Raw genomic sequence first — 26,983 nt, 5'->3', positions numbered from 1 at the left:
AAAATAAGTAACAGATGGGGTACGAGGGGGAGGTGGGGCCTTAGCGGAAGTTAGAGAAGTCGATGTTCATGCCATCAGGTTGGAGGCTACCCAGATGGAATGTAAGGTGTTGTCCCTCCAACCTGAGTGTGGCTTCACCTTTACAGTAGAGGAGACCGTGGATAGACATGTCAGAATGGGAATGGGATGTGGAATTAAAATGTGTAGCCACTGGGAGATCCTGCTTTCTCTGGCGGACAGAGCGTAGATGTTCAGCAAAGCGGTCTCCCAGTCTGTGTCGGGTCTCGCCAATATATAAAAGGCCACATCGGGAGCACCGGACGCAGTATATCACCCCAGTCGACTCACAGGTGAAGTGTTGCCTCACCTGGAAGGACTGTTTGGGGCCCTGAATGGTGGTAAGGGAGGAAGTGTAAGGGTTTGGTGTAGCACTTGTTCCGCTTACACGGATAAGTGCCAGGAGGGAGATTTTTGGATCTCCCCCTCCCCCTCCAACTTTCAAATCCCTTACTCACTCTTCCTTCAGTTAGTCCTGACGAAGGGTCTCGGCCTGAAATGTCGACTGCACCTCTTCCTACAGATGCTGCCTGGCCTGCTGCGTTCACCAGCAACTTTGATGTGTGTTGCTTGAATTTCCAGCATCTGCAGAATTCCTGTTGTTTGAGCACATCTACATGGAACGTTGCCACAGGAAAGCAGCATCCATCATCAAGGACCCACAACACACATGTCAGGCTCTCTTCTCAGTGCTGCCATCAGGAAGAAGGTACGGCAGCCTCAGCACTCTCACGACCAGGCTCAGGAGCAGTTATTTGTTGGGTGCAGTCTTTCATTAATTCTGTTGTCTTTCTTGGATTTACTGAGTATCCCCACTGGAAAACAAAACAAATCTCAGGGTTGTTTATGGTGGCATGTGTGTACTTTATTAATAAATTTACTTTGAACTTTGAACTTTGAAACCATCTGATTCACCATCAAGGTTTTTAACAAGACCTTACTGTCCACAATCCTCTTCCTGCATAAGAACACCGACTGTGCTTTGAATGTATTTTATTGATGCAAGAGATTTTGAGCATCTTAAGATCAAGCAAAATGCTATACAAACTGCTGAATAGATTTTATTCTTATTCTATGTAAGGAGTAATTCTTTGTGAAATCAATGGAGGGCTTTACAGGGTACAGCTAAAGTGAATTGAAGGGATTTTCTATTAAATAAAATGTTCTGGTTTCTAGTCCAGTTTGAAGAAAAGTATGCATAGCTCCAAACCATACAGAGTTGAACGTTGCAAATCCAAATTCAGTTTTGTTCTGAATTAGCTGTCCTCAGCTACCTTAGAGCTAAAAGGAAGATAGATTAGCCAAATTTCCTGTTCAGAGAGCAGCCGCAGTCACTTAAGAATACTTCAGAAAGATGTTTGGAGCTTTATCCTCAGATGAGGCTGCACCTTTCAGAGAGGAAGAGCAGGGAGAAGGCTGGCCAACAATCCCAGCTTCAGGCAGACCCAACTCTCAAAGGCACAGCAGTTGTTCATGCTGCTTTGAAGAAAACAAGCTTTCCTTGGCCAGGCAGTGTATTTAGCATGCTTGAATTTACTGTTTACTTGCAAGAAATTTGTTGGCTCATGGCCCAGTGTGCAGTTGGAAGATACATTACCTCGTATCAAACAAGAGATGCTGGAAACCCAAAGCAACGTGCACAAAGTGCTGGAGGAACTCAGTATCTGTAGAAAAGAGTAAACCATCGATGTTTCAGGCTGAAACCCTTCTTCCGGACTGAGAGACAAATAATTTATTTTCTAACTGTACATGTTTAAAACAGCATAGGCAATTACACTCTAGAGCGAGGGTTCCCAACCCTTTTTATACCATAGACTGATATCATTAAGCAAGCAGTCCATTGTCGCCAGTTTGGAACACTTGTTCTAAAGAGATCCTTCGTCTACTGCCCCACCCTCAGCACCCAACAGGTCTTTCTCCTCAGTAGCCACAAACTAAGCAACAGTGAGATTCTTTGAATAGAAATATTGAATAACTCTGAGAAATAATGTTTATGAAATAAGTTATTGATAGTGGAGATTTTCTTCGAATATAGTTGAATATAGCACAACGTTTTACGGTATCAGCAACTGGGTTCGATACCCGCCGCTACCTATAAGGAGTTTGTACGCTCTCCCCGAGACCGTATGGGTTTCCTCTGGGTGCTCCAGTTTCCTCCCACAGTCCAAAGACGTACCAGTTACTAGGTCAGTTGGTCTTGTAAATTGTCTCATGATTAGACTAGAATTAAATAGGGAGATTTCTGGGTGAGATGGCTCGAAGGGCCTATTTTGCGCTGTAGCTCAATAAATAAACAAAAGGACGTTATTTCACCTTCATTAGAATTTCAAAATCTGCTCCCCAAACTCACTTGGCATTTAACTCCTTCAAAGAAAGGTAATCCTCGCATCTCCATGCAGGTCAAACTGAGAGTTAAAAGGTGAAAAGGACAATCTAACACATTGCTCCACTCAGCTCCTTATTAGAGAGATGTGTTAGCTGCTTTATCTGCGTCGGATGAAATGGTGCTAAAACATTGCTCCAAAACAACCCATTGTACTCAGATCTGGTGAACATACGACGCAACGGCCAACAGAGAAAAAAGTATGCTACTAATCTCTTGATAATTTACTCATGCACCCAATTTTGCAAGACAGCTGAGGATAATTAAAGAAAGTAGATTGAATTATTTTTGGCAGTCATTGAAACCTATACACAGACCAACAAAGAGAACATTGTATCTAAAATCAAACACAGACTATTGCAATATATCAAATTTGGATTCCCACTGAAGTCACTGGTCTTGCGTTGGTGTTGACTGTAAATACTTAAAGGGAAATTCAGAAATCAGAATTCCTATATGAAGAAGAAATTTACTATTAGCAATAATATTGAAAGTAAAGTACCAGGAAAGGAATAAAAGTAGAAAATGCTGGAGACATTCAACAAGTCAGGCAAACTAATGGAGAGTCAGACAGAGTCCTTGAAAAGACAAGAAGTCATTGGCCTGAAATGATAGCTCAGTTTTCCACCCCATAGACCTGCTGATTATCCCCAATGGTATCTGGCTTTATTTCAGATTTCTGGGACCTGCGTTTTTCTTTTTGTTTTCAGCTGTGTATGGAACTCAGCCTAACTCAACCTGAATTCTGCTCACATTCAACTAAAGGAAGTCTCAGTTTCAGTTTACCAGCAGCAAGAAATGTCAGGTGCTGAAATCAAAAATAAAAACATAAATTGCTGGTAATACATTACAAATCAGACAGCAGCTGTTGAGAATAACAGTTAGTGTTTTGGTTCCATAACCTATCATCAGGAATAGGTGGAATTTGAAAAACAAATTATAAAATGCAGAGAAAGTGATAAGTGTGTAAGAAAACTGTCATGAGCCTCTGTGACGTACCATAGAGCGAGGTCAGGGAAAGCTGTTGCTACTTCTACCCCATTTTTCTCCAAGGCATGTAACTCTGCCTGCAATCATCTTCAAATTTAAGCAAAATTAAATGTTAATGATGGGGGGAATCTCATTGAAACCTATCGAATGTTGAACAGCGTAGTAGGGTGGATGTGAAGAGGATGTTTCCTTTGGTGTGGGAGTCTAGGACCAGAGGGCACAGCCTCAGAATAAAAGCACATCCCTTTAGAACAGAGGATGATAAATAAGACTGTAAGATATATGAGTCTGCTCTGCCACTTCATGATGGCTGATCCATTTTCCCTCTCACCCCCAATCTCCTGCCTTCTCCCCAAATCCCTTCATACTCTGACTAATCAAGAGTCTTTCTTTTGCAATCGTTTTATTAATTTCATAGAATGAAAACATAACATAACAATATTACAAATAGTAAGAGATACATTGTTACAGTTAAAATAAGTAACTATAAGACCAAATAGTATAAATTGACAAAACTCCCAATCGTGTAGAATAGGAATGAATAATACAAAGCAAAAAAATCTGAAAAAAAAACATGAAAAAGAAAAAAAAAGAAAAAAAACCCTATCCCAAAAAAAAACTAAGCTAAACAGAATTACTCAACTAAACTAAAGACTTGGGCAGTACTAACAGCTTAAAAATGGGGAGGAAGGAAACCTTAGTGTCAACGACTCCGCTCCTCTCAACCAGCAGAACAGAGAGATGATTACATTTCTTACTCTAATGGCTAGAAGATCTATTTTGCTGAATTGGAAAGAGATTAACCCTCCTACTGTATTTCATTGGTTTTCACAAACTATGGTGTGTTTGAATTTGGAAAAAATTAGAAGTGCGGTTTATGACCCTTCCAATAAATTTGAAAAAACTTGGAGGCCATTTATTCAGCACTTTCATTTGATGTAAGTTGACCATTTCCAAACTTGGTTTATCTCTCTGTACTTCTGGTTGAGAGGACTAATCAAGAATCTATCAATCTCGGCCTTAAATATATCTAATGACTTGGCCTCCACATCTGCCTGTGATAACAAACTTTACAGATTCTCCATCTGTGGCTATAGAAATTCCTTCTCCTTTCCATTCTAAAAGGATGCCCTTTAATTCTGAGGCTGTGTCCTCTGGTGTTAGATTCCCCTGCCACAGGAAACATCCTCTCCACATTGACTCTGTCGAGGTCTTCCAGTGAGTAGAAACCCTTGTGCTTTCTGTTTAATCTTTTTTTTAAGTTAATTGTGACTGGCACAGGTTTTCCACTTTTTATAATAACTTAATGCAGTCTCCCGTTAAATGCTGCTGGTGGATCCTTGTGTTTAGAATGATTTGTCTCACGGTGTTGGTTGGTTGTGCCACCAATGCTCTGTTGGTATTCTTATGTATAACCTCCTGTTTCCTTCTCTACATGGGTGTCTGGCGTTCCTCCATACCTGGGTTCAGTCATTACCTGTGCTCACCGTGACAGAATCCGCTATTCCTCCACCCCTGGGTTTACTTGTTCCCAGCGTTGACCGTGACAGAGTCTGCTGTTCTTCCGCTCCTGGTTCAGTCATTTACCAGCACTCACCGTGACAAAAACAAAAGGCAAGTCAGGATACCATGAAAAGGAGGAAAGAAAATAGAACTGTCTCAAGGTAGACTTTGCTGGAATAGAAATGGATATGATTTAAACAATAACAATACTTTGCCTTATCCACCGTCATTGATTTCTGCTAAAACTTTCATTCCTTCTTCACTTAAAAACTTTGTTTATTTACTTTTTCATCAATATTTTATTAAAGATCATCTTCCAAATGTTAACTATTTCTCTTTTCAGGGATTCTGTGTGAATTCTTGAGTATTTTGTATATTTTCTGGGTTTTTTTGGCTTTAGTTTTGTAAGTTTTAAAATATATTTTGCTCATATTTTTATCTCTGAAGGAACAAATCACAGTTATGTTAATAAACCATCAATATGGTATGTAGTGTTCGATAGCCTTTCTAATGTAGGGGTTAATTTTGGAAATCTGTGCAGTCTGCAGGAAGCATTGATGAAAGGGACTACAACCATCTGCTCCAAATTTCCATAACCATCAATTTAATTTTCAGCAAAAATAGATCAAAGTTCTTTCCTCAGGAAGAACATTTTTCCTTATCACAACACCAGCTAAACTGGTTTACAAACTATTTTGTCAACCTAATGGAGTTACAGAAGTACCATCAAAGATTAAAGATTTCAAGACAATGACATTTGGGGACCAGCAACACTCTCTTTCTTATCTGTCCCTTCATGGGTTGGAAGTAGGTTGGAAAGATGCGACTTTCTTCCATGTTGGCCATGGCATGGACCCAATGGAAGAAGACTAATGAAACTCCCAGTGATATAACTTCTATGTTGATTGACAATAAACTCTTTGATGCTGATTTTTGAGGTGCTTTTTTAATTGTTTTAACCACATCAAAAAGTAACAGATTAATCGCTTTGCTTTATTGCTGATTGTTACTTACTATTTCCTCAGTAAGACTGTAAACTTCTGTCATCATCAAGTGTTTGTACCTGGAAATCCATCCCTAGCTGTCAGCACTAAATATGCTGTACACAGCAGTCTGCATATTGTGATCTGCCTCTGAAATTCTGTTCTGTTGGTTTCAATGGAATGGATTTCCAAAAAAGTAAAACTCACATGCTTCTGAATAATGAATTAGCATGACTCACGGGTGATCGCTGGCAGTCCAGTGTTGTGGGGAAGAAGGGTACACTCAGTGGCCACTTTATTAGGTACACCTAATTAAGTGGATTAGACATTGGCTTTGTGGGAGAAGGCAGAGAGTGGTAGTAGATGTTTATCTCTCTGACTGGAGGATTGAGACCAGTGGAGTGACGCAGGAATTCGTGCTGGGCCTCTTGTTGCTTGTCAATGATCTGGAATGATAATGTAGTTAACTTGATCAGCAAACTTGCAGATGACACCAAGATTGGGGGTGTAGTGGACGGTGAGGAAGACTATCAGCGGGATCTAGATCTGCTGGGAAAATGGGCTGAAAAGTGGTAGATGGAATTTAATGCAGACAAGAGTGAGGTGTTGCACTTCAATAGGACCTACCAGTGTAGGTCTTAGACGGTGAGCAGTAGGGCACTGAGGAGTGCTGTAGAACAAAAGGATCTGGAAATACTGGTCCATAATTCATTGAAAGTTGCATCACAGATAGATAGGGGCATAAATGAAGTTTTTGGCACATTGGACTTCATAAATCAAAGTATTTGGAGTACAGGAGATGGGATGTTATGTTGAAGTTGTATTGTGTGTAGTTTTGGTCACCTACCTACAGGAAAAATGTACTGTGAATAAGATTGAAAGAGTACAGAGAAAATTTACAATGATGTTGTTGGGACTGGAGGACCTGAGTTAAAAGTAAAGATTGAATAAGTTAAGATTTTATTCTTTGGAAATTAAAAGATTGAGAGTAGATTTGATAGAAGCATACAAAATTATGAGGGGTACAGATAGGGTAAATGCAAGTAGGCTTTTTCCACTGAGATTGGGTGGGACCTCAACTTGAGATCATGGGTGTAAAGTTTAAGGTGAAAATGAAGGGAAATTTCTTCGCTCAAAGGTTATGAGAATGTGGAATGAGCTCCCAGCATAAGTGGTGCATGCAAGCTTGATTTTAACACTTAAGAAAAGTTTGGATAGCTACATGGATGATAATGGCATGGATGATATGCAGGTCTGCGGGAGTCGACGGTTTAAGTTGTTCAACATGGACTAGACAGGATGAAGAGCCTGTTTCTGTGTTGTATGTTTTTATGACTCTATGACCTGCTGTTCAATGGATGACTTTTTTGTTTTTGCACGCCATTTTCTGTAAACTCTAGAGACTGTTGAATGTGAAAATCCCAGCAGTTTCTGAGTTATTCAAACCACCCCATCTGACACCAACAGCTATTTCATGGTCAAAGTCACATAGATCAGATTTAATGCTCAGTAATGCAAATATCTAATCAACCAATCATGCGGCAGCAACACAATGCATGAAAGTATGCAGACGAGCATGATGTTTGCTTAAACCAAACTTCAGAATGGTGAAGAAATTTGACGTAAGTGACTTCATCTACCATGAGTTAATCACAGAGAATCAAAGCAGGAGAAGGATGCTGATATTTCATAGGTGATTAATGTCAAATGCCATTTCAGCCAGGGTGATTGGTGTCATAGTCACTGAGTTATATGGTATAGAAACACCATATTTTAGATTACAGCCCCCCTTAACCAACCATGTCTACCTATATTAATCCCATTTGCTTGCCTTGATACCCCATCCCTTTGTGCCTTGCTCAGTCAAGCACCTGTGCAGATGTCTCTTAAATATTTTTACTCTTCTTGCCCCCTGACAGCTCAGCCCCTCTGATCCCTTTTACTGCTCCCTCTCACCATCACCCTATGTCCTCTACTTGTGATATGGAGTAATATTCCCTGCAGTTTACCCTATCCACCTACCTCAATAGTGTTTGCTCTGCTCCGGGAAGAACAGGCTTAAGTTTTCCATTTTCTCCTCATGACGGAATAACTCCTTCCCAGGCAACATCTCCTTCGTGCCCTCTCCAGCATTGTTAAAAGACCATAAGGTATAGGAACAGAATAAGGCCATTTGGTCCATCCAATCAGCTCTACCATTTCATCATGGCTGATCCAATTTTCCTCTCAGCCATAATCTCCTGCCTTCTCCCCATATCCCTTCATGCCCTGCATTAAAATGTTCTCCTGGGTACACCTCAAAACTTCCATCCCCTATTATCCTTTAATCCCAAAGGACTCCCCGTTAATATTCGGGAAACTGAAATTCCCTAGTACAATAACCATGTTTTTATGGCATTTCTCTGAGCGTCACAGAGTCAGAGAACTACAGCACAGAAACAGGCCCTTTGTCCCATCTAGTCCCTGCTGAACCATTTGAACAGCCTACTCCCATCGCCCTCACCTGGACCATAATCCCCCCTATCCCTACCGTCTGCATACCTATCCAAACTTCTTTAAATGTTGAAATCGAGCTCGCATGCACCTCTTATGCTGGCAGCTCACTTCACACTCTCATGACCCTCTGAGTGAAGAATTTTCCCCTCATGTTCCCCCTAAATTTTTCACCTTTCACCCTTTACCCATGACCTCTGGTAGTATTTCCACCCAACTGCAGTGGAAAAAGCCTGCTTGCATTTACCCTATCTATATCCCTCAGCAACTCTTTTATTGTGATAAACACAAAACAGACCGGGCACACTGACCTGGAGAGCGTACCCAACCAGTCTCACACAGACGGAGGAGGTGACCATCACAACACCCCAGTTACAGTTAGGGTGACCCACAAATACACAAGAGAATAACTGCATAACCCAAGCTAAAATGTAACAATAAATGATCTGGAACATCCCAGCATAATCCTGCAAAAGCATTTTAACACAAGAACAATAAACAATGCTGGTCGTTAGAAATGTAGGGGTGGGCTGTCAACCACGCACCCCCAGAGCATTACAATATCATGCCCACAACTCACTAACTCTAACACATACACCTTTGGAATGTGGAAGGACCCAGCGGAAGCCCATGGGCATCACGGGGAGAATATACAAATTCCTTACAGCCAGTGGAGGAATTGAACGTGGCAAAGTCTATCCCTAGCTGTTACGCTACTGTTAGCCATTTTTTTTTAGACCATGCTAATTAACATGCACATAGTCCTATGTTAAGGTTCTCTAGGCTGGCACCTCGTCAGTTTTAAATACGTGGGCTATTACTTGTGGTGGGGTGGAGTTATGTCCCTACCAAAGGAGGCGTAAGGCTCTCCTCAGAATCAGAAACAGGTTTATTATCACCGGTTTGTGTCATGAAATTTGTTAGCTTAGGGCTAGCTCCTTCCCTCTGCTAGCCTGCAGGTCACCGTTGGGTAAGGTGTAGAACTTGCTTAGCACCTCATCCCCACCCCCCCCCCCACCCCAGTCAGGGTCACGTGAAGCCATTGGAGCGAATGGTGGATGCACATCACAAGTCCTGGTTATGCGACCACTGACGCCCTGCAGACAATCTCTGAAGAGATAATGGCTGGGGTCTCCCGTCTTGTAAAGACACGGCCCAGAAGAAGGCAACGGCAAACTATTTCTGTATAAGAATTTTCCAAGAACAACCATGGTCCTGGAAAGACCACAATCGCCTATGTCAACGTGACACGGCACATGATGATGATGATGGTGCTATTCCCTGCAAACCCATCTGCGTTTCAGGAGTGGGTCAGGCTTGACTGCCTGTCATGAGAATAATGACAGAATGAGGAGTGTGCTGAGCCAGGAGGTGGTGGGTTCTAGTGATGTTATTTTCTGCTGCTGGCCTACAGAGTTTAGAGCTGTTAGAACTGCTCTGAGATGAGCTGAATAAAGGAATGTATTCTTAAATAACTTTAGCAGTTACCAAGCCGCCCTTTTGAGAATCTTAAGACCATAAAGCAATAAGAATTCGGTCATTTGGCCCATCGAGGCTGTTCTGCCATTCTATAATGGTTGATTTATTATCCCTCTCCATCCCTTTCTCCCGCCTTCTTCCCGTAACCTTTCTCACCCTTACTAATCAAGAGTCTATCAACCACTGCTTTAAGTATACCCAATAACTTGACTTCCACAGCCAGCTGTGGCAATAAATTCGACAAATTTACCACCCACTGGCTAAAGAAATGTCCTTGTATTCTGAGACTGTGCTCTTTGGTCAGAGTCTTCCCCACTATAGGAACCATCTTTAGCATGTCCACTGTAACTAGGCCTTTAAATTTTTAATAGGTTTCAATGAAATCCACCCCCCCCCCCATTCTTCTAAACTGAACGATGAGGTGCAGATGTTGCTGGCAAGGTCAATATGGTCTATCCTGGATTATGATGTATGACCCATCCTGAAGTAGCCTTGAATGATGTAAAGTCAACCACTAATGTGTCAGTGATAGGCAGACAAGGTAAGAATTTTGTTCCCCAGAGGATACTAATAAAATAACTAATGATAGTTACTAACTTTCCATTCTGAATTTATTTAATCAATTGTATTTCAATTCAACAGGGAGGGGATTTGAATGCATGACCCTGGATCGCTAGAATAGATTTTTGGATAACAAATCTAATAACTTAACCCCTCCGCTAATTCTGAGGAACTTACTTGGTGTTTACTTCACAGTTTTTTTTTAATGATTTATCATTGATACTTTGTAACTTGTCCATAATTGAACATATCAATGGTTCAAAGGTTAATTTAATATCAGAGAATGTATACAGTATGCAACCTGAAATTCATACTCTTCACAGACATCCACGAAACAAGAGAGCCCTTCGAATGAATGATGGAAACATCGAAGCCCCAAAGCATCATTAGTTAACAACTACTAATAAGTTACACAAAACTGTAAGGCAAGTCAGAGTTTGAAATAAGTTAAAGCTTCCATGTGCAATTAACATGTGACCTCTCCTGATCTCAAGACCTTCAGCTTCATATCAGTGATTGCCAGTTAGTTTCGTTGACAACTATAACAAATGTTTAGTAGCCAGCCTTAGCTATACAGCACCAGAGACCTGAGTTCATTCCTGACCTCAGCTGCTGTCTATATGGAGTTTGCACGTTCACCTTGTGAAGCCATGGGCTTCCTCTTGGCATCCCTCTTGCTTTCTATGTCCTAAATGCTTGGAGTATTGATAGGTTAATTGGCCACCGTAAGTTGCCCCTGGAATGTAGAGGTGGTATCTGGGAGAGTTGATGAGAATGGAGGAAGAATTCCAAAATAAAGGGATTAAGATAGGATCAGTATAAATGGGGGATTAATAGTTGTTATGGAATGGTGGGTCAGATAACCAGTTTATGTGGTGTATGATGCTGCAAGTACTCATAGAGTCAACACAAACTGGCCCTTCATCCCATTGGTTCATTCGTTATCTCCCAAGCTGTATGACATGGTCAACCATGGTCTTTCCTTGCCCATGATTGTTTGTTGCAAGTTTTTTTGCGGAAATGTTTTGCCATTGCCTTCTTGTGGCTGTGCCTTTACAAAAGGGGGAGAAGGTTCAAACATCAGAGGTGTAGAGGGGCTTGGGAGTCCTCCTGCAAGACTCCCAGAAGGTTAATTTACAAGTTGAGTCTGTGGTAAAGAAGGCAAATGCAATGTTGGCATTTTATTTCAAGGGGAACAGAATATGAAAGTGAGGAGATAATGCTGAGCCTTTATGAGGCACTAGTCATGCCGCACTTGGAGTATTGTCAACAGTTTTGGACCCAATATCTTAGGAAGGATGTATTGTCACTGGAGAGCGTCCAAAAGAGGTTCACAAGGATAATTCTGGGAATTATGAGGAACATTTGGCAGCTTTAGGCCTGTACTCACTGGAATTTAGAAGAATGTGTGGGGATCTCATTGAAACCTACTGAATGCTGAAAGGACTAGATAGGGTGGATGTGCAGAGGATGTTTCCTATAGTGGGGGGTATCCAGAACTCAAGGACACAGCCTCAAATCTGAGGCGCAACCCTTTAAAACAGAGGTACGGAGGATTTTTTTAGCCAGTGAGTAGTAAATCTGTGGAAGGCTCTGCCACAGACTGCGGTGGAGGCCAAGTCTGTGTGTGTATTTAAGGCGGAAGTTGATCGTTTCCTGATCGGCCAGGGCATCAAAGGATATGGTGAGAAAGCAGGTGTATGGGGTTGAGTGGGATCCGGGATCAGCCATGATGGAATTGCAGAGCAGACTCGATGGCCTGAATGGCCTAATTTTGCTCCTATGTCTTATGGCCTTATGGTCTTATGGTCTAAGATGGGTGAACCCAGGTGTTATCAATACTCTTCAGAGATTGTCTGCCTGGCATCACCAGGACTTGTGATCTGCACCAGCTGCTCATACGACCATCTACCACCTGCGCCCATGGCTCCACGTGGCCCAGTTGGGTTGGGGGAGGAGGCGTTAAACAGGTGCTACACCTTGCCCAACGGTGACCTGCAGGCTAGCGGAGGGAAGGAGCGCCTTACACCTCCTTTGGTAGAGATGTGTCTCCATCCTGCCACCTGATTAAAACACAGATTAGAGGCAGAGCAGAATTGTGAGATATTAAGGTACCATCACGAAAAAAGTTCCACATCAAATGCAAGCAATGAAACTGTCAGATGTTCATAGATAGTCAGAAACTTTGAGTCTAACTCAATCAAATATTTCAAGAATCATCTCCTGCAACCTTTTATATACACAACAGGGGTTTAGCTGGTAAACTCACTAGAGATTCAGGTAAGAAGATTGACGAAAACAGAACATTACACACTACCCACACAGCCAAATACAAAACAGGGGAAAGAAAATCTTTAGTTGCAATCTCTGTGAATTTTTTTCTGCACAATTTGACAATTAGCGACATTGTTCTGTTCGCAGACGATTTCCTGCATGCTTATCTTGATCATCTCTGGCTATCTCTGTGCTTATATACAGCTGCCTCAGTTTCTCATAAATCATATACGTATCAGTGCTGTTCAGATCTGAGTGACTGGCTATGTGCGTTCTCCCATTTTTATCATCTTGTTGCAAACTGAGAAACATGCACATTATTTATGCCTTTAACTCTTTGAGTTCTGCAGCCTGCCTGCAGCTTCACGGAAAGATACTTGGAGACTTATTCCGAGAAGAATGTTGCAATGCAGAGTCCGAGGCTATGCTCTGCATTTAATGTTTCAACAAGGTGAAGACAAAAGGCTAAAGAGGGCCAAAGAAAGTCTGTAGTTATAGACTATGACCTTTTGTGTATTTTGAAGCTTTTTGCAGCTTCTGTATATCAAGTCAAATCAAGTTCAAGTTTACTGTCTTTCAACTGCATACATGCATACCACCGAATGAAGCAACGTTCCTCCGGATCAAGGTGCACAGCACAGTACATATAACTCACACACACCACATAAAGTAATGTTACCACAAATAAATCAGCAAATAATAAAATATATTCCAGAAGATTGACATTAAGTATTAGGTGCATTCACAACACACATTAGAAGTAAACAGTATAACACCACCAGTGCTTCATACAAGATGAGAGTGGCAGGGAATTCAGTGCTCTCAAGGCCTGAGAGAAGAAGCTATTTCCCATCCGAATTCAAATCAACACAGAATTGGTGCAAACAACTTTGAAGTCACTCCTGAACAATAAATGAAATGAAATGAAATATCTTTATTGCCATTGCATAGTTATATGATATCACACTGGAGGAACTTTGTATCATTTCTTAATGCATGCGTTACTAAATGCAATAAAAGAGGACTGCGTGCCCTCATAATCTAATAGTACAATTTGTCAGGCACCAATACAGCGAAAATGAGTTTGCAACTCTCATACTCAATGCTATAAAACAACAAATAAAATAAATAAACATTAAATAAAATCAAGTAACCAGCCAGTACAAGCAATGTCCAGCACAGCTCAGTTGCATGACAGCCATAAAACCAGTATTAAAAGTAGCAAATCAACAAATTTATGGATGATGCTTAATTGATTGGTTCAGAGCAATTATAGCTCTGGGGAAAAAGTTATTTTTCAGTCTGGAAGTGAGGACATAGAAAATCTTATAACGTCTGCCAGATGGAAGAAGTTCAAACAGATGATTGCATGGGTGTGTGTTGTCCTTACAGATGCTTGTAGCTTTCCTTAGGCAGCGAGAGCTGTAGGTGTCCTCCAGGGCTGGGAGCTGTATCTCGATGATCTTCTGTGCGCTAGAGATGATCCACTGAAGTGCTTTCCTATCAGCTGCTGTACAACTGAGATACCACACAGAGATGCAGTATGTTAAGATGCTCTCTATGGTGCAGCGGTAAAGGGTCACCAGCATCTGTTCAGGTAGACCAGCTTTCTTCAGCGTCCTGAGGAAAAACAAGCGTTGTTGTGCTTTCTTTTCATTTCATTTAAAATTAAATCATAGTGTGAGCAGCTGCATTCTTTAATTGCTGAGACACTGTATCAATCCAAATATTATCTCTTTAATCCCTCGGCGAAGCATCCCTCTTCAAGTTTGTTGCTATCATTTGTCCGTGGACACAGCTCTCTGTGGGTGCTGTTTGAACAGCTTTGCTCCAGGGAGAGAACTCTAAGACAAACCGAAGAATCATTTGTAATCCTGACGCTCCCGATGTGGCCTCCTCTACATTGGTGAGACCCTTCGTAAATTGGGGGGCTGCTTCGTCGAGCACCTCCACACCATCCACCACAATCGGGACTTCCCGGTGGCAAGCATTTTAATTCCCATTCCCATTCCCATTCCGACATGTCGGTCCATGGTTTCCTCTTGTGTCAAGATGAGGAGACCTTCAGGGTGAAGGAGCGACACCTTATATTCCTTCAGGGTAGCCTCCAACCTAATGGCATGAATATCGATTCCTTCTTCCAGTCAACAAAAATCCCCCCACTTTCTCTGTTCCCCACTCTGACCTTTTATTTCTTCTCACCTGTCTATTACTTCCCCCTGGGTCCCCTCCTCCTTCCCTTTCTCCTACTGTCCACTCTCCTCTCCTATCAGATTCTTTGTTCTCCAGCTGTTGACCTTTCCACACCCTCCTGGCTTCACCTATCACTTTCCAACTAGCCTCCTTCACCTCCCCCACCCACTTTTATTCTGGATTCATCCCCCCTTCCTTCTCAGTGCTGAAGAAGGACCAGCCCAAAACATCGACTGTATATTGATTTCCATAAATGCTGCCTGACCTGCTGAGTTCCTCCAGCATTTTGTGTGAGTTGCTTTGTAAGACTGGTTGTTTCCACATTTTAGCCTTTGACAAGAGTATCTGATGATCTCCTGCTGCTGCCTGTGAGGAGTTTGAACGTTCTCCCCGTGACCGTGTGGGTTTCCTCTGGGTGCCCCGGTTTCCTCCCACAGTCCAGTTGGTAAGTTAATTAGTTATTGTAAATTTTACCATGATTAGGCTGGAGTTAAATCTGGCGTTTGCTGGGCAGTGCGGCTCGAAGGGCTGTATCTCAATAAATAAATAATGTGTCAACTATGCTTTGTAATCACTTGTTCTTGTAATCACATTGTCTTCTCCCTTTCTTTCCAGTCCTGTAAAAGGGTCTTGGCCCAAACTCTCTACTCCATAGATGCTGCCTGACCTGCAGATTTCCTCTGGCATTTTGTGTGTGTGTGCCCTTGGATGCCCGGCGTCTCTTGTGTCTGTAATCAATCGTTACTGTCTTTGTAAATCCTCAGTTTAAGCAACCCTGAGTGAGGCTAATTGTCCGCCATTTGTAAAAAGGGAACAAAATGATGGAAATAACACAAACTGCTGGATGTCATTTTGTAAAAGAAATGGCTTACCTCGTGCTGCTGGGCAAGAAAGAAAAGAGAAAACTGATTTCTGCAGAGCTTTTAATAAGTGTAGTCACCTGAGGGTGCTTTCCTATTAGGCGAAAATAGGGCCAGCACAGACGATTGGAATAAAGACAGATATATGAAAAGTTACAGGCAATGAAACATTGATTAGAAGCACAAACTGAACACAAATCTGTGAGGTGTAATGGAATATACTTCGGAACACAATTGTGATATAATCTGTCTGGATGGCATATAAAAGAAAAGCTTATCTTGCTACACGCGCAATAATAAACCAATACCAATTGAAATCCAGCTTTGTGATGCCTTTGCATGTTGGCAAGCTTAAGATTTGAGTTACAGTTCTGGTTTCACAATAACCAAGCAGAAAGGATGATCAATAAGCACAGTCAACCACAATCTGAGGAGATGAAGGATGTCTATTAAATTGTTTACAACCTTGATGTTGCGTTTGACTCTGAAATGATCTGCAAAAACACAATGTCAATGCATCAAGACAACTTGCTCAGAGCTTAATTGGTCAATCCTTCCCTTGGTTCACCTCATGTGCCTCTGAAACATTCAGCTTTAAAATTCCCATTCCAAAACTGTTGTCCTTCCAAATCTCCACCATGTGTGAAAGCCAGTGAGAGGACTCCAGGCTCTCAATGCAGGAATTTTGTAGACGTCCACTTATATTCGTCTTACCCTGAAGGAACATCGTGACACAAAGCTGTGAAAATCCCTTCTGAAACTCAGCAACTTCTTTACTCCCAGCTTTCTCTTCTTTTAAAAAGATCCTCAGAAACCACAACTCAAAACAATTTTTTTCTCATTTGCTCTAAGATCCCTCACGATTTTACTCAGGAACGAACCTGTCATGTTTCATCATGTTAATGGGGCTATTTCAATACAGGTGATTTTGTTATAGCCAAACTGATAGATGTTGAAGCAGATTTAATCGAGCAGTTTGATCAGCACTTTCTCCATCAGTTGGCTATTTGGTAGTTTGATAACATTCATAAGTTGCTGAAACAAAATATTCTTTTTTTTGCAATAGATATCTAATATTCTTTCATTCGTTATGTGCCATGTCATATGACATGGGTGATCATGGTTTTTCCATGACTTTGGTTGTTTTTCCTAAATTTTTTGATAGAAGTGGTTGCTCTTCGCCTTCTTCTGAGCAGTGTCTTTACAAGACGGGTGACCCCAGCCATTATCAATACTCTTCAGAGGTTGTCTGCCCGGCATCGGTGGTGGCACAACCAGGACTTGTGATGTGCACTAGCTGCTCGTACAACCATCTACCACCTGCTCCCCATGGCTTCATGTGACCCTGATCGGGGGGGATAAGCAGGTGTAACACCTTGCTGAAGGGTGATCTAAGGGTAGCGGAGGGAAGAAGCGCCTTATATCACCTTTGGTAGAGATGGATCCCCATCCCACCACCCAAGAACCCAATATGACTACGCTAAAAGAAAATGGTCATTGTTCTGCACGTAGATTAAAATTGTTCGATGCAATTTTTAAGGAAATGGTGCTTTCACTGCCACTCACGTGCAGCTTATCAACTGCTGGGAAACTAGTAACAGTTTAAGAAACATTAAAATAATTACTTACACATAGCACAAATTCCACCTGCCAGAAAAAGCAGGATCTCTCAGTGGCTACCCATTTCAATTCTACCTCCCACTTCCATTCTGACATGCAAGTCTATGGCCTCCTCTACTGCCGCGGTGAGGCCACGCTCGGGATGGAGGAGCAACACCTTACATTCCGTCTGGGTAGCCTCCAACCTGATGGCATGAACACCGATCTTGTGAACTTTCCCATTCACAATTCCCCCATTTCTGTTTCCCTCTCTCAACTTATCACCCTACCTGCCTATCTCCTCCCTCTGGTGCTCCTCCCCTTCCCTTTCTTCTGTGGTCTTCTGCCCTCTCCTATCAGATTCCCCCTTCTCCAGCCCTTTATCTCTTTCACCAATCAACTTCACAGCTTTTTATTTCACCACTTCCCCCTCTCCCAGTTTCACGTTTCACCCAGCATGTTGTCCTTCCTCCTCCCTTCCCCTCACCTTCTTGCTCGAACTTCTCATCTTTTTTTTCCAGGCCTGAAGAAGGGTCTTGGCCCTAAACATCGACTGTTTTCTCTTTTTCCATAGATGCTGCCTGGCATCTAAGTTCCTCCATTATTTTGTGTGTTTTGATATTGAAAACATAGGAGGTGTTACTTTGCCTATTGGCACACACAGTAAACAAGCTGAAGACATAGTTTATCTTCACACCATAACAATCTGTACACTGATAGTGAGATTAATTATGTGTTAACATAGAAGGAAGTGAGGGTATAGCAGCGATTCAAATTCCTTTTGCCCATATTTATATTGTTCTTCTATTTATAAGATAGGCACCATTTTCTGTAAATAATAATAGAAATCCTGCCAGCAAAGGATCAGATGGAAACAATTAACTTTGGAGAAGCTTAGACTGATAAGTTTAAATTATAAGTTGGTGCCATTAGCAAGACCCACCTTTGACAATCATTTTTGTCACTAAATGGCATTATTTTATGTATAATATATGTACAATGGGTAGTGGGTAGTGGCTCCATATGTCACTACTACAGGGCGTGACGACCCTGCCCTACATGAGTCCTGGGCTCAGCTGGCTCCGGCTGACAGTACCCGGTATGGGCCCCTATCCAGGGTTACGGATCCCACTGCCTTGTGGGTATCTTCGGGAGAAGAGAAGGCTAAGGAGTAAACCCTACACAGATCCGGAGTGGGGCCCCTAAGGCGGTTGGATGACATATCACTTCACCTCCCGGCAGCTCCTGCAGCCAAGCTGATGCCAAATGTACTGTTTCGCGTTCCTTTGGACCACATCCGCGAGGCCAAGAGGGGGATCTTGATGTCTGGGCAGCCCTGGATCTCCATATTCATCACCCAGGTCTGCGCCCCGGAACGAGCGCATCCATTGTCTACTTAGACAGACGGAGCTATGATTGAATAAATGTACAGTACTGAGCCAAAAGTCTTAGGCACATAAATATAGCTGGGGGGGGGCGAAGAATTTTGCACAGTACTGTAGTAATTTTATATTGTACACTGTACTGTTGCTGCAAGTTAAAAAAAAACAAATTTCATAGCATATGTGAGTTCATCGTCACTCTATTGTGGACTGAGAGTAGGGAGGGGGCAAGCAGAGGGGAATCATGGTTGGGAAAAGGGGAAGGAGTGGGAAGCACCAGAAAGACTTTCTGTGAGGATCAATAAACCTAATGTTTAAAGCAAATGATCTTGGTGGTGTCTCAGGGCTGGGTGTGTCTGCATTGCTCCACCCCTCCCCTGGCACTCCTTCTCCGCCACCTGTCCCACACCCCTCCTGTAGTGCTCCTCCCCTGCCGTCCCCAGCATCCTTTGCTCCCGCCAGATTTACAAACTTGCTCATTGCTCCACATTGACAAATTTAATACTGTGCAACTGTCTTTAGTGCACTATGTATATATATATATATATGTGTGTGTGTGTGTGTGTGTGTGTGTGTCTCAGACTTTTGCAAAGTACAATTTAATTTATCTTCTGTACATTGTCTGTATGAAGTTACTGCAAACAAGTTTTTCATTGGCTTCTACCTCACTACATTTGTGCACATGACATTAAACTCAACTTGACTTGACTATGACGGACTTCAATATTTAATGTTCACAAGACAAAGGTCTCCTACCAACCTGTCCATGCTACACTGCACTATCTCTCAACAGAACCAGAATCAGGTTTAATATCATCGGTACTTGTCATGAAATTTGCAGCCGCAGTACGATGAAATACATGATAAATATGGGAAAAAAAGTCAATTACAGTAACTAAGCAGTTCAGTTAAAAATAGTGCAAATACAGAAATAATAAATAAAACAAAAGTGAGGTTGTGTTCATGGGTTCAATGAACGATAAAGGCTCATGACAATTTCCTTGAGAATGTGAGGAACATCTGAATGACAACCTTCCCCCAAAGTCGCCATCGATGATGAAGTTCATCCCTGCATTCAAAGCATCAGCATGGCCTTTGGTCAATTATGGCAAAGCATATTGAAGATCAGGAGATCAGGACTTCAGAGGACACAGGTTCATGGTCTACCAGGTAGAGGTGAGCATTCCCTTCCTGTAAGGTAGGCATTTGAATCTCTTCCTCCTGGTAGGAAAACAATGAACGTATACATATAAGGTTAGAGGAAGGAGTCTTAAAGGGGATTGGAAGAGAAAACTTTTTTTATGCAGGCAGCGATTAGTCCCATGATCCTCTCATATCCCCTTTGCCAATCACCTGTCCAGCTCTTGCCTCCATCCCTCCCCCTCCTGTCTTCTCCTATCATTTTGGATCTCCCCCTTCCCCTCCCACTTTCAAATCTCTTACTAGCTCTTCTTTCAGTTAGTCCTGACGAAGGGTCTCGGCCTGAAACGTCGCCTGTAGCTCTTCCTAGAGATGCTGCCTGGCCTGCTGCGTTCACCAGCCACTTTGATGTGTGTTGCTTGAATTTCCAGCATCTGCAGAATTCCTGTTGTTTTAGTAACTAGAACCTGCTGCCAGAGGAGGTGGTGAAATAAGATACAATCATTATGTTGATGATACATTTTGACAGCCACTTGAACAGACAATACATGAGAGGATCATCATCATCATCATCATCAGGTACCATGCCCAGTCTGAGCTTTGACTGCCATGGCCCACACACTCCTGTTTCGGGTCAAATGGATCAATTCATTGGTATTCATTTCCAGTTCTCTGGCTGCTGTCTCCATCATCATTGTCTTTGCCTTCCTCTTGCTTTCTTCCCTTCAATCTTTCCCATAATTACCGTGCATTCTAACTCCTCTTTCCTAATCACGTGTCCAATGAAGTTACGTTGCCTTTTCATGATCTCATACTTTATTTCTCTTTTTGTGCTTGCTCTGTTCATGACATCCTCGTTAAATATTCGTTTCGTCCATGATATTCTTTGCCTCAAATACCTCATCTCTGCTGCTACAATTCGTTTCCTCATGTTACTAGATATTGTCCAACATTCTGAGCCATATAACATAACTGGATAAACGTAACATTTCAGTACTCTGAGGCGGGTTGTCATGCCTAGTTTAGTATTGGTCAGTATACTCTTCATTCTCGTAAAGGTGTCTTTTGCCATCCCTATTCTTCTTTTGATGTCCATGTTGTACCTGCCATCTGATCTCACCCAGCTTCCTAAGTAGCAAAAGTTCAGCACTTGTTTTATGTCTTTCCTGTTTATTCTCAGCCTGCAGATAGGATTCTCCTTCTTTTTGGGTATCACCATACATTCTGTCTTTTTGCAATTGATAGATAGACCCATTTTTGCACTTTCTTCAACAACTATATCAATTAATTTTTGTAGTTCTTCTTCCGTACTTGCAATTAACACAGTCATCCGCATACCTGAAGTTATTGATGTTTTCATGCCAGCTTTGATTCCCAAGATGTCCCTTATTTTTTGTACAAACTTTGTAATATTGTTTCACTGTACACATTAAACAAACCAGGGGAGAAAACATACCCTTGTCTAACGCCTCTCTTGATTTTCATAAACTGACTCACTTCTCCCTCTATTCTCACAGCGGCAGTTTGTTCCCAGTACTCTGATTAGATGGAGAAACCCACTGGTGCTGAGCAGAGTGAAGAATAGGGCAAAGATCCATTACTTGGGTCCTTGCTTTGGGATTTTCTTTCGGGCTTTCTCACATGGAGAAACACCTACAGTGGACAATAAGTTCAATAGGTACATTTAATGTCAGAGAAATGCATACTATATACATCCTGAAATTCTTGTTCTTCGCAAACATCCACGAAAACAGAGGAGTGCCCCAAGGAATGAATGACAGTTAAATTTTAGAAGCCCAAAGCATCCCCCCAGCTCCCCCCTCCCACACACAAGCAGCAGCAAGCAACTATCCCCCCTACCCCACCAGCAAAAAAACATTGGCGCCCCCCCAACTGAGCAGCAAAGCATCAATAAAGACATAGAGTTACAGTACCCCAAAGACTACTTGTTCACCTGGTAATTTGACATACTACTGGCTCTTTCTCTCTCACTTTCCTTAATAAGGGAAAAGTGAATGTCTCCATTTCACAGTGAGAGGGGAGACATAACAAACAGCTCACTGATTTATGATGTTAAAAGTCTGTTGTATCAGTTTTTCTGAGTGCTGTGCCCTAGAAAGGCTCAGGTCTCTGGACACACAGCCCACGGCAGCTAACCCGCTGCTCCCGATGTTCCGTGTTCTCCTGTGACGCTTCAGTCGGGGGCACCGGCCTTGAGTCAGCCTGTCTCCAGAGCCATGAAAATCTGGCACCCTGAAGGTGCGCTAGTCTTGCAGGCCATGTCCTTGAGAGATCAAAAAGCGGCCGGTCATGAGGCCCTGACAGCGGGTCCCATTCCCGCAAAGAATCAAAGCCAGGTCAGGGTCTTCAAAAGAACAGTGAAAAGGGGAAAAAGAGATATCAAAGTTAGAAATAGAGCTGTTTCTGAAGATGCAAGCGAAGGAGTCTCTGTTTAGTGCCATCTTGACTTTGCTCTGCCCTCTTGTTACCAAAGTTGTGAAGGTGGAGGAAACATTGCCACCCTATTATCTCGTGGTCCTTAAAATCTACGTGCTTGACGCCAAAACTTGAATATACCATGTGCACAAATAAGGATTGTGTTTGGGCCAGTCATTCAGGGAGATGTAGAACACAAGGCCGGGGACACAGAGAGTGTTCACAATTATCAACATGATCCATTTTCAAAGGTTCATTTATTATTATCAAAATATACAAATCTGAGATCCTTCTTCTCTAGGTAGCCACGAAACCAAGAAAAAATAGTTTTTCTTATCGTTTTGCATTCAGAATAATATGAGACACAAGCATGTAGGTTGATAATTTCCATTGATGTACTGTAGATGTACTTTGATATAGTAATCACTATTGATAATGATGATTTTTTTATGACTGACCTAAAGACTTAGTTTGTTAGCTTGTTATGTGCTGTGTTGTATGACACAGTTAATCGAGGTCTTTCTATGACGATGATTGTTCTTGGCAAATTTTTCTATAGAAGTGGTTTATCATTGCCTTCTTCTGAGTAGTGTTTTTACAAGTTGAGTGACCCCAGCCAATATCAATACTCTCAGAGATAGTATGGGAAGGTATTTAATTAGATGAGGGTCAATTATGATGCCATTACAAACTTGGGAGCTTAATTTGGGAACAGCTGTGCTCTGGGAAATGCATAATTGAAACGCAAAGGTCCCTTAGGGAGCACTTGCTTAGGGTTCTGGATAGGCTTGTCTCACTGAGGCAGGGAAAGGATAGTAGGGTAATGGAACCATGGTTGACAAGGGACGTGGAACATCTAGTGAAGAGAAAGAATGAAGCTTACTTAAGGTTTAGGAAACAAAGATCAGACAGTGCTCAAGAGAGTTACAAGGCAGCGATGAAGGAGATTAAGGATAGACTTAGGAATGTCACCTTAATGCTGAACTGACTCTACAACCTGTAGACTTACTTTCAAGGAATCTACAACTCATGATCTCAGTAATATTTATTTATTTTATTATTTGCACAGTTTGTCTTCTTTTGCACATTGGTTATTTGTCAATCTTTGAATCTAATAATTTCTCATGAATGTTATTATATTTCCTCATTTTACTGCAAGAAAATGAACCTCAAGGTACTATATGGTGACATACATAGTGCATACGTATGTACCACTATAATAAACTCACTTTAAACTTTGAACTTTAGATTCAGGAGAGATAGAAAGGGACAGGAAAAGGCCTTGTTGAGTAGGATTAAGGTAATCTTCAAGGTGTTCTGCATGTAGGTGAAGAACAAGTGTCATAGTCATAGGTCATAGTCATACTTTATTGATCCCGGGGGAAACTGGATTTCGTTACAGTTGCACCATAAATAATAAATAATAAAAGCATAAATAGTTAAATAGTAATATGTAAATTATGCCAGGAAATAAGTCCAGGACCAGCCTATTGGCTCAGGGTGTCTGACCCTCCAAGGGAGGAGTTGTAAAGTTTGATGGCCACAGGCAGGAATGACTTCCTATGACGCTCTGTGCTGCATCTCGGTGGAATGAGTCTCTGGCTGAATGTACTCCTGTGCCCAACCAGTACATTATGTAGTGGATGGGAGACATTGTCCAAGATGGCATGCAACTTGGACAGCATCCTCTTCTCAGACACCACCGTCAGAGAGTCCAGTTCCATCCCCACAACATCACTGGCCTTATGAATGAGTTTGTTGATTCTGTTGGTGTCTGCTACCCTCAGCCTGCTGCCCCAGCACACAACAGCAAACATAATAGCACTGGCCACCACAGACTCGTAGAACATCCTCAGCATCGTCCGGCAGATGTTAAAGGATCTCAGTCTCCTCAGGAAATAGAGACGGCTCTGACCCTTCTAGTAGACAGCCTCAGTGTTCTTTGACCAGTCCAGTTTATTGTCAATTCATATCCCCAGGTATTTGTAATCCTCCACCATGTCCACACTGACCCCCTGGATGGAAACAGGGGGTCACCGGTACCTTAGCTCTCCTCAGGTCTACCACCAGCTCCTTAGTCTTTTTCACATTAAGCTGCAGATAATTCTGCTCACACCATGTAACAAAGTTTCCTACCGTAGCCCTGTACTCAGCCTCATCTCCCTTGACTCAGAGTGAAGGTAGGACCAACTGGGAATAGAAGAGGAAACATAAACCTGAAGAAAGAAGAATTAGAGGAGATCCTTAATGAATACTTTGCCTCAGTATTCATCAGTGAGAAAGACCTTGACAAACGTAAAGAGAGCGTAAAACAGACGTATAATCTGGAACAAGTCAACATTAAGAAATAGGATGTGCTGGATTGCTTTCTGGATTAGGGAGCATGTCTTTTGAGGGTAGGTTGAATGAGCTAGGTCCTTTCTCTTTGGAGTGAAGGAGGATGTGATGTGACTTGATAGAAGTGTACAATATGATAAGAGACATAGACAGAGTAGACAGCTGATAACTCTTACTCTGGGTGGAATGTCTAATACAAGTGTCATCATTTTTTACGTTAGCACAATTCCTTGCGGTACCAACGACCTGGGTTCAATTCCTACTACTGTCTGTAAGGAGTTTGTATGTTCTTCCCATGACCATGTGGTCTCCTCTGGATGTCCCCACAGTCCAAAGATATACCAGTTGGTAGGGTAATTGGCCACTGCAAATTGTCCCCTGACTAGGCTAGGGTTAAATCCAAGGGTTGTTGGGTGGTGCAGCTCAAAGGACCGGAAGGGACTATCCCACGCTACATGTCAATAAATAAAAATAAAAGTAAATCATTTTAAGGTGATTGGAGGAAAGTATAAGGAGATATGTCAGAGGTAGTTTTTTTTACATTGAGTGTAAATGGAATATGTGCCAGTGATGGTGGTTAAGGCTGATACATTTAGGAGACTCTTAGAGAGACACATGGATAAAAGAAAAATAGAGTTTGATTGATCTTAAAGTAAGTTAAAAGGGTGACACAACATCATGGGCCAAACAGCCTGTAATGTGCTGTAATCTTCTAGGTTCTATGTATCATGAGCTGCAACTTTTATTCGATCTCTTGAGTAAAAACAGTCACATTTCTCCAAACCAATTAAATAATTCTATAATACTTTTCATGAACTTGACTTATTGGGTAAGAACAGATATCTCTACTCACTTGTTATTTGTCAAAATAAAATTTCCGCGGCACTAAGAGCCATTCTGTTTCCTTAAACTAAAGAGGCTGGATTGGAATGTTATTAACTCCTGAATGATTGTATAGATAGGAAAAACGCTGTAAATTTCCAGCCAATTGCTTTGCACTATTGTTAAAAATCCACATTCAGAAGCTAACACATAACAATAAATTGGAAAATGCTGCAAACACCGACAATTGCACTAAACAAACTGCTAATTTCAGTGAAGTACAAGGTGTTAAACTGACACACTTGAGAAGTCTTGCATTTGCAAAGGTGAGAATAGACTCTATAAACTGTCATATGCTTATGCCTTCTTTGCATGAATTGTGAAAAACACAGAGGAGGAACTATTAGTTATGAGAATAGACAGAAACAGCTGGGGTTCTCTTAGAAACTAAAGCTGTACAATGGAATAATAGAGGCACTTAAAGTCATGAAGGATCTATGTGTTGTAAACAGAAAGAAACTGTTCCCATTGATGAGGCCCTGAAAGCTGGTCCCAATAACCAAACAACGTAGAGTGAAGATAATTGGCAAAAAGAACAAAAGGTGACATTTGGAAAAATATTTTAACACTGCTGGTGGTTGGAATCTGAAGGGTATAAGATGCAGGTTTAATTTGGGCCATTGAAAGGTGAATGGGACGAGTACTTAATAGGAACAAGAGCATAGGACAGTCAGAAAAGGCTGGGGAGAGTGGTACCATTTGAGTGCTCTTGTATAAACTCAATGGGATGAAAAGTTACAAGTTTATTGTTGTCCTAGGCATATATACACAGGGTGTAAATGCTATGACCATTGCCCTTTACAGAGGCAGCACAGGGCAGGATGAGGGGAAAAAGTGTAGTAGTTAGCACAACACTTTACAGTACAGGTGACTGGGTTCAATTCCCACCGTTGACTGCGAGAAGTTTGTTTGTTCTCCTTTTGACCGCATGGACTTCCTCTGGGTGCTCCGATTTCCCACAGTCCAAACACGTACCTGTTGGTAGGTTAATTCATCAGTGTGAATTGTCCCATGATTAGGCTAGGATTAATAGGGGGGTTGCTGGGCGGCATGGCTCGAAGGACCAGAAGGGCCTAATCCACACTGTATCTCAATTTTTAAAAATTGATACATGTGATACGTATTTCATATGTGACTTTAACCAGACCTGTTTGAAGAAAACCCTGCCCATTTATCACCAGCCTGTAACCTGTTGCACTACCAGCCCAACACACTAGAGCACTGCTACACTACGATAAGGAATGCCTTTCGTTCCTTCCCGAGACCGCATTTTGGCAGGTCAGATCATTTGGCTGTACTCCTACTACCTGCATACAGGCAGAGCCTGAAGAGCTCCCGAGATCAAGACAACCGAGAGCTGGTCACAGGAAGCTGAGCTCGTGGTTACAGGATTGTCCTGAATCAGTGCACTGGGATTTGTTCAAAAACTCA

The sequence above is a fragment of the Mobula hypostoma genome, chromosome 26 (genome assembly GCF_963921235.1).
Source record: "Mobula hypostoma chromosome 26, sMobHyp1.1, whole genome shotgun sequence".
Classification (NCBI taxonomy): domain Eukaryota; kingdom Metazoa; phylum Chordata; class Chondrichthyes; order Myliobatiformes; family Myliobatidae; genus Mobula; species Mobula hypostoma.
Note: the sequence above shows the minus strand (reverse complement) of the source record.